An 8,539-nucleotide genomic window follows, 5' to 3' on the forward strand; every position below is an offset into this window, starting at 1 on the left:
GTCATAGCTCACACTAGCTTGTTTTCATTTTCCATCCAATTCTAAGATGGGCAGGGAGCTGAAATGGTTATTTCCAATATCAGTCATCTGATTCACTCATATTCTCATATCATTTTGATAAGCACTAATTCTTAGTACTTTTATTTGCACAATTAATATCAAATTCATATGCATGATTTCATGTTAATTGGAAGCTAAGTATGTGTTTATTTGATTCTTTTGCGTCATTTAGGTGATATGTAGGCATTGGTTGTCACATCATGTAAATTAGAGCACAATTGGAAGTGTTTTAAATTCATTTTAGCACAAGGGCATGTTCCGTGAGTCTGAGAGATCAAGAAAGTGAAAAAGAGCTAGTTGGAATTTGGTTGAAACTTTTTTGGAAATCACCTCTTACACCATTGTGAGGTTTGCATAGGACCCAAGTAGAGTTACATTTCTCTGTTTGCTTACATGGATTCATATTCCTTTCTCTTGGACCTCGGTATTTTGGATTCTTCGAAGTGAGAGTGTGCACGAGATTGGGTTGTCAAAAAATATGGTGGCAAGACCCGGAATTGAACAAATTTTTTATATGTCATGGGGCAAAATGTGAGATCTTTTTATGTGAGTTATGTTTGTGTGATTCCCTACTCCCAATGAAAAATGCAAGAAGGGTTGAAAAAGAAAGAGTCAATAGAAAAAGCTAAAAGCTAATAGACTTTGAGCTATTCCTTGCTTGAGAGGGAAAAACATGAGGTGAGCCATCTTGTTAGGATTTGGGCAATCATCGCACGATGTTCGAAAAAGCGTAGAGCTCTACGTGAAGTCGATTAACCCAACGACGTTGTCCTAAAAGATGATAAGAAGAAAGAGTGATAATCTCGTCAAGCCAAAAGGCGAGGAGTGGTAGTCCATGGCATACTCTCACTTACTTTATTGTTGGTCTTTGGGGCCAAAGGTGGAAAGTTTGGAAAGCTTGTGCACATCGTTCCCACTAGTCGGCTCGACCTTGTAGGCCCTTGAGGTTGTGGATTGGATCGCCCATTTGCTTGTGTATAAGTGTGTTTGAGAGGTGTCCCATGAAAGACAAGGAGTGATGTTAGTTGTAAGCTAATTGATATCAAACTCATATGATTTCATGTTAATTGGAAACTAAGTTTGTGTTTATTTGATTCTTTTGTGTCATTTAGGTGATTTGCAGGCATTTGTTGTAACATCATGTAAATTGGAGCGCAATTGGATGTGTTTTGAAGTATTTTTGGCACAAATGCATGTTCCAGGAGTCATGAGAGGTCAAGAAAGTGAAAAAGAGCTACTTGGAAGTATCATGAAATGATCCGGACCCAAAGGAACAAAGGAGATGAAGAAATATGTATTTTTAAGTGAAGAACATGGGTCACATAGGCATTCACGCTGTGACTGCATTCTACTTTGCATATCTCGAGTTAGGAGTGTGTTCAAATGAGGTTATTCAATTGGCATTAGAACGGAAAGTCAAATGGCTACAACTTTCATGAAGACCACAAATACTAATTCGGATGTCTACAAGGTGAAAAATGGCCTAGAAACTAGAACTGTTGCCATAGTGGGTGGTCACGGTGTGAATTCGACCGTGACCTTTGGAACCTGCTAACTATGCTGAAAAGTCACGGTAGAAGTCACACCGTGAGGTAGACCGTGACCATGGGCCTAGAATCAGTTTTAGCTTATATTTTTGGCGCGATTTGAGGGCTATGAATATCCTAGGCGTTTATTTTTAGGGAACTTTTCATTCTCCACTCTCTTTCCAAGGTTTCTGAAAACATTTCATTTTGTGTAATAAATCCATCTTTGAAGAAGATTTGAAGAACAATTTCAGATTTCATCTCACTTTAATTTTCCATACTTCTTAATCCAAGTTATGTTTTTCTTGTTGCTTTCTTTAGATTTTATTACTTCCAATTGTTATTGTAAAAATGTCTTTAATTTCAATCCATGATTAGCTAGCAGATTCAATTAGGGATTGGATTAAGTCATCGAGATTCAATTAGGGCCGGGGTTGGATTAAGTCATCTTTTGTGATTGATGTTATGTGATTGAATTAGGCTATGAGCTAGTGCAATGACTTGATGATGACTATAGTTGTGAGCTTGATGGTTTGTATTGACTCTTGCAATTAGGTACATGGACAAGATTTTTTCACTATGAGAATAGAGCAATACCATAGACATACCTCGCACTAATCCAACTCACCTTTGAGAAAAGGGAGATGGAAGGAGATGTGAACACCACATGTTTGATAAAATGCTTCAATGGCCTTGAGTCACCATGACAGTCCAACGGCCACGAGAGTGGTGTTGGCACCTAGTAGCATCTCCCTAGTTCCGATCCGTATTATCAATGCATTACATGAGCTCTGACCAATGATACACTATACCATCTACATTTAAATGGCCTAGCCCAAGTCCTTAGTTTTACTATTGATTGATAATTGTTGTTTGGTCTTTTATTAAAAATTGATTGTCATTTCCTTTATTTTGTTCTTATCACATGAATCACACCTATTCTTTTGAACTAGCTTCCAAACCCTCTACACTCTTGTGATTAACTACCTACTATTCAACTCCCTTCCGGTCCACGTACTCCTTGAGACGATAGCCGGTGTGAGGATACCCTCACACACACTCCATTCGATCACTTTTACACAACTTTCAAATATCTCCCAACAAGATCGAAGTTGGAAACTAATTTCCATATGCTGTTCCTAAGTCATTATTATATTGCTGAAAATTTTGTAATTTCTGGTCAATAATAGTAAAAATTGATGGAAATTAAATAACAAAACTATTAACTTTTGTGTGCACCGTCTAAGGTGGTTGAAAATTTTAAAAGAAAATTCATACTTTCCATCTACCAAAGTACTCGAAAAATTTTAATTTTCCGAAAAAATTTAATCAGGAGTGATGGGCATATTTTACGCTCATATTTTAGGTACATCTTTATAATATTTTTATATTAATTATTTAATATTATCTAATAATTAGTTCTTTTTATATACATAGTATAATCTATTCTTATACTATATATAATATATAATTTATAAGAGTACATACTATGTACTTAATACTATATATATATAATATACAATATAATATATAATATAATATATATAATATAGAATGCATTATAGTATACATATAATGCGTACTACATTATAATTACTTTTATATATATATATATATATATATATATATATATATATATATATATATATTATAAATCTAAACTTTACAATTGATTTTTTCTTTTTTATACAGGCATGCATCATAATAACATGGCTGGAATTGTGGAAGACTCAGGAATAAGGCAAAATAATAGGAAAAATGAGTGGTAGAAAATGATTGGGAAAATATATAAATAGTTAAGGTTTTCTATTGTAAAATGTTCATTCTTCCCTCCTCTATAGTATTCGTTGAAGTTGTTATCAATGTCCATTTGTGGCTAATTTCTAGTTGGTTTAGTGAATTGAAGCCCCGGAGTTCATAACGCTGTAAGGTTATTTATTTAACTTTATTATATATATGTTTTTATGCATTTTGAGTATTAAATATTCTTCTAAATTATTTGAATAGTTGTATCATTTAATTGCTAGGGAGGCCTACTAGTTATTTATGTGATATAATTATTTGCTATATTAGATAATGTTGTGCTACAAATTATTCTGATATTCAGTAGCAACTGAGGTTAATTATTGACGGCTTAGTGATAATTGGTCTCGGGTAGAATATTTTCCTAAATTAAATGCAACCGCTTGTGCTTGTGTTATTTAGTTTGTCGGTTTTCCTAGTTCCTATTGCTGCTATTAAATTAAATCTATAGCCCTTGTCTTAGATTATTTAGTAGTTAGGGGTAATTAAACCGCTTGTGCTTTATTTACCTATAACTAAGGGAAAACAGAAATGAAATAGTTTCACGACAAATATTCAATTGCATATTAATTACTTTATTAATCAATGATCAGTGTTGAATTCCGGTGGTGGATCTTTACTAACCAAGGTTTCTTATTATAAGTGTTTTCGATATATTATTTTCATTGCTTTATTCGTTCAGTTAAATTACTTGTTTATTTAAATTCTCTTTTAATTTATCTTTATTCTCGATATATTCCAAACCCCCCTTCCTTTAATTTGAGCACATATTTTAAACTAGTTACTCCTCGTGGGATCGATCCTTACTCCCGCTACTACGTTTGTAAGGTTTTAATTTGGGAGCCTACGACAGCTCACCAAGGAGATAGAGAAATCTAAGGTAGACATTTTTTGTCAGGTTATCTTGATTAAATTGTTAAGAGTAAAGCATAAATTAGATTAGATTTTGATAGTGTACAATATAATTAAGTTAACAATTTAATACCTCCAAAATTTTCTTTGTAAAAGTATTTACAAATCGTCCAACCAACAAAGGATCAAAGTGAGTAACGGTGGTCGGAGCAGAGAAAGGCGTCCACAGTTATTGCTGACAGTAAGACAAGCTTAAAAAGTGCAGTAAGGCTACTTCTTAGTAAGCAGTAAACACGATAGAAACATGGCCAAATGAAATAATTGGTCCCCTACGACCTACTTCATTGGAATAAAATATCCCGGCCCCAACGTGACCTATTACATCCACCTAGCCACCTAGGCCGCCCTAGCTTCAACATTGCCTTTTAAAAATAATTACTTATTGCAAAATCTAGATTAGATTATGTAAGCAAGGAAAATTAGGAAAGTAATTTTATTCTGATCTTATATTAAACCATTGTTAATTCGATCATCATTTACACGGAAAGTCGGCATTCATGCAATCATTTTTATCATTATTATAGTTTTTTTTTACTTATAAACGTGATAATGCCAATGATTATTTTTATATAAGCACTTTAAAGTATATATTAATATAATATTATATAAGAAATTTTTATACATAGGTAATTGAATATTATAGTAATTCAAAGTATATAAATGCAAGATAATATATGAGAGATTGATTATAATTGTTACTAAAATAAATATTTGTAACTTTGTAAAAACGTTAGTCTAAATATTCAGTCTAAATAAATCTTATTTTTTATTTAAATTTTTCTAAGTCATCTTAATTCTCTTTTGGGTAGCATTATCATTGTCTTCATCTTCAGTATTTGTCCTTTTTTTTTTAATTGGTAGTATGTCATGTGCAATTAGGTTACTGATGGTAGCATAGATGACGTTGTCATGAAATGAGATTATGGTGTAAGAAGTTTTAGATTTGTCTTGCTGTGTATATAATTGGAATCTTAGTTGTACTATGAAATCTGTATCTTACAAGCGTCTGTTGATATTTGACCGTAGTTGATACGATTAATTACCCGTATATTAATGTGTATGAAAGTATATTGTAAGTGATTGTATTAAGAGTGTGTGTAAACTGTATGAACATGTAGAGTAGACAAGAGAAAGTAGCTCAAAGAGATCTCTTTTATTCATTCATGTTCATGAGTAAGGAGAGAGTAGAGAGTGTTCTATATGATAGAGAGAGAGAGAGAGAGAGTGGAGGTGAAGACCCGGCCTCTAAAATGAAGGGCTAAAGCCCTTTATGGCCTTATATAGGCACATGGCCCATTGACTTTGACCTGCACCTTGACCCGATCTATTTTACCCCGACCCGACTACAGAACGAGAGCATGGACGTATAGGGAAGTCCAAGCCGGGGTATATTCTGCATTAGTGGTAGTTTTTTTCCCTTCATGTTTTATGTGCTGTGAGATGTATGTCGTAGATTACCATGTGAAAGTATTGAACAAAATATTAATATTTATTATATTTGTATAAAATACTTGATAAATAAATATATAACATATTTTGTATTATAACTTTGATATTTAATTAGAAGATAGTGTAAAAAGAACACAATGGACAATGTAGTGAATATAATTAATTAACGAATTTGAAGGTAAGGAATCTTTGACCCAGATGTAAAAATTACCAAATTGTCACCGCATTTTTTTTTTAATTTTGTTAATCCCGACGTTGATTTAAGCAAAATTAATGACTCAGATTTAACCGCACAACCTCACGGAAACTAAATTATATATATATATATATATATATATATATATATATATATATATATATATATATATATATATATATATATATATATATATATATATATATATATCAGAGTAATGGGTCAAGCGCCCGACCCGTGTTGTCAACAAGCACCTGACCCGGTACCACGTGGAAATCCAACGGGCAGAAGTCATTTACTACTATAATTTACTACCCCGCTCATTTTATTTAAATTAAAGAAACGAAACTCATTAGTTCTCTTGGGATTCGACCTGGTCTTGCCACTACTACAAATTAGTGGAGTGAGCAGGTATTAAATTTGTAGGGCTTCGACAACCCTGCCACTACCCGACGGAAGGACGTTTCTTGGTCAAACTCAAAGTTTGGTTACGAAAACGCTATCCCTTAAGGAATAGTACGAGGACTAATCTCGCTCACTACTCTACGGAAGAGCCGACCTTTAACTGAGCCTACAGCTGTCGAAGTAAGCTACGAACAAACACACAGACAAACAAAAAAAAAAAAAAAATTGTCAAGTCCGCCTCGGGCATGCCAAACTGGCCGATTCCACCTCGGCCAAACTTGCCGAGTCCGCCTCGGCCAAAATTGGACGAGGTCCGCTTAGGCCAAAACTGGCCGAGGCGGCCGAGGTCCGCTTCGACCAAAATCGGTCGAGGTCCACCTCGTCCAAACTGGTCGAGTCCGTCTCGGCTAAAATTGGCTGAGGTCCGCCTCGTCCGAACTTGCCGAGTCCACCTCCGCCAAAATCGGCCGAGGTCCGCCTCGGCCAAAATCGGCCGAGGTTCGCCTCGTCCAAACTGGTCGAGTCCGCCTCGGCCAAAACTGGCCGAGGCCTGTCTCGGCTGAACTTGTCGAGTCCGCCTCGTCCAAACTGGTCGAGTCCGCCTCGGCCAAAATTGACCGAGGTCCGTCTCGGCCAAAACTGGCCGAATCCCGAGCCGAGATCGCGCCTCCCTGATTTCGGTATAGGAAAAAAAAAGGAGGATCTTGATGCAGTTTTACTCCCAAACCAGCTCATTCACATCTGCAGACTCGGGAGTAGGGGGGCTGATGACAGAGTAATGGGTCAAGCGCCCGATCCGGTACCACGTGGAAATCTAACAGACAGAACTCCAACGGTCAGAAGTCATTTACTATCCCGTTCATTCAAGACAATGAAATAATGTCTCAGCTCCTCATTATGATATAGTTGTTACGTACCGTTAGTAGACATGTATAAGTAGATGACTCTTGAATGAGGAGGGAACGCTTAATATTCTGTACTGAAACACTGAAGCAATACAATTCGTTACTCTTATATTATATTTCCGGTAACATATTTACCGTCAATATATATCCAATGAAATGCTCTAAACAATGACATTACCTCAAAAATTCCATTTTTGTCATGCATGCATATTGAAATTTTTTCACTTAATTATTGACTAATAATATGAGCAGAATAAGTGTACATTTGATCTTGAAATGGTTATATGTAATTTATAATAGAGTTAATACCCAAAATGGTCCCTCGACTATGTCATAATTACCAATTTAGTCCTCAACTACCATTCTTACCCAATTAAGTCCTCAACTATGTAACTTTTATTCAATTAAGTCCTCAACTATACAATTCTTACACAATTTAGTCCTCAACTATACAATTCTTACCCAATTTAGTCCTCTGTATTAATTTGACTGTTTGTTGACTGTCAAAAGTCGGGATAAAATTATAATTTTACAAGATTTCTCCTTCCTCTCCATTTAGCAGCGCCAAACCATGCAACAATACACTCCAATCAGATTTCGATCGTCAAAAAATCGTTGGAAATCAAATTCATGGGCTATCCGATGCATAACCACTACTTCGATACTGACAGGTTTAGAACCCAACCGGAGCTTATTGCTACATGGTTTGGCGCTGCTAAATGAGGAGGAAGGAGAAAACTTGTAAAATTACAACTTTATTTTCACTTTTGACAGTCAACAAACAGTCAAATTGACAAAGGACTAAATTGGGTAAAAATTGTATAGTTGAGGACTTAATTGGGTAAGAATGATAGTCGAGGACCAAATTGGTAATTATGACATAGTCGAGGGACTATTTTGGGTATTAACTCTTTATAATATAGAATAAATGCCGTATTCCAATATAATTATGGGTGTGTTTGGTTGGTGGGTTTTGCCCATAGGAATGGGTATGAAAGTGATTGTTGTTGTTTGGTTGATAGGTTTTTAGAACACTACTACGGGTTTCGAATACCTCATCAATTGAAAAATCCATATCCAAATAGAATAAGGGTTTCATTCCTTTATTCATTTTCAAGCACTACTATTAGTAACCATTCCCATTCCACAATACTACCAAACATGTTAAATACTTTCACCAAAACCCATTACCATTACCAAGTATTTGATACCCATTCCGATTCCGATTCCTATGTGCGAACCAAACACATCCTATGAGGTTAACGTCTGATCAAAATCCTTTC

This window comes from Ipomoea nil, unplaced genomic scaffold, assembly GCF_001879475.1.
Source record: "Ipomoea nil cultivar Tokyo-kokei standard unplaced genomic scaffold, Asagao_1.1 scaffold2826, whole genome shotgun sequence".
Classification (NCBI taxonomy): domain Eukaryota; kingdom Viridiplantae; phylum Streptophyta; class Magnoliopsida; order Solanales; family Convolvulaceae; genus Ipomoea; species Ipomoea nil.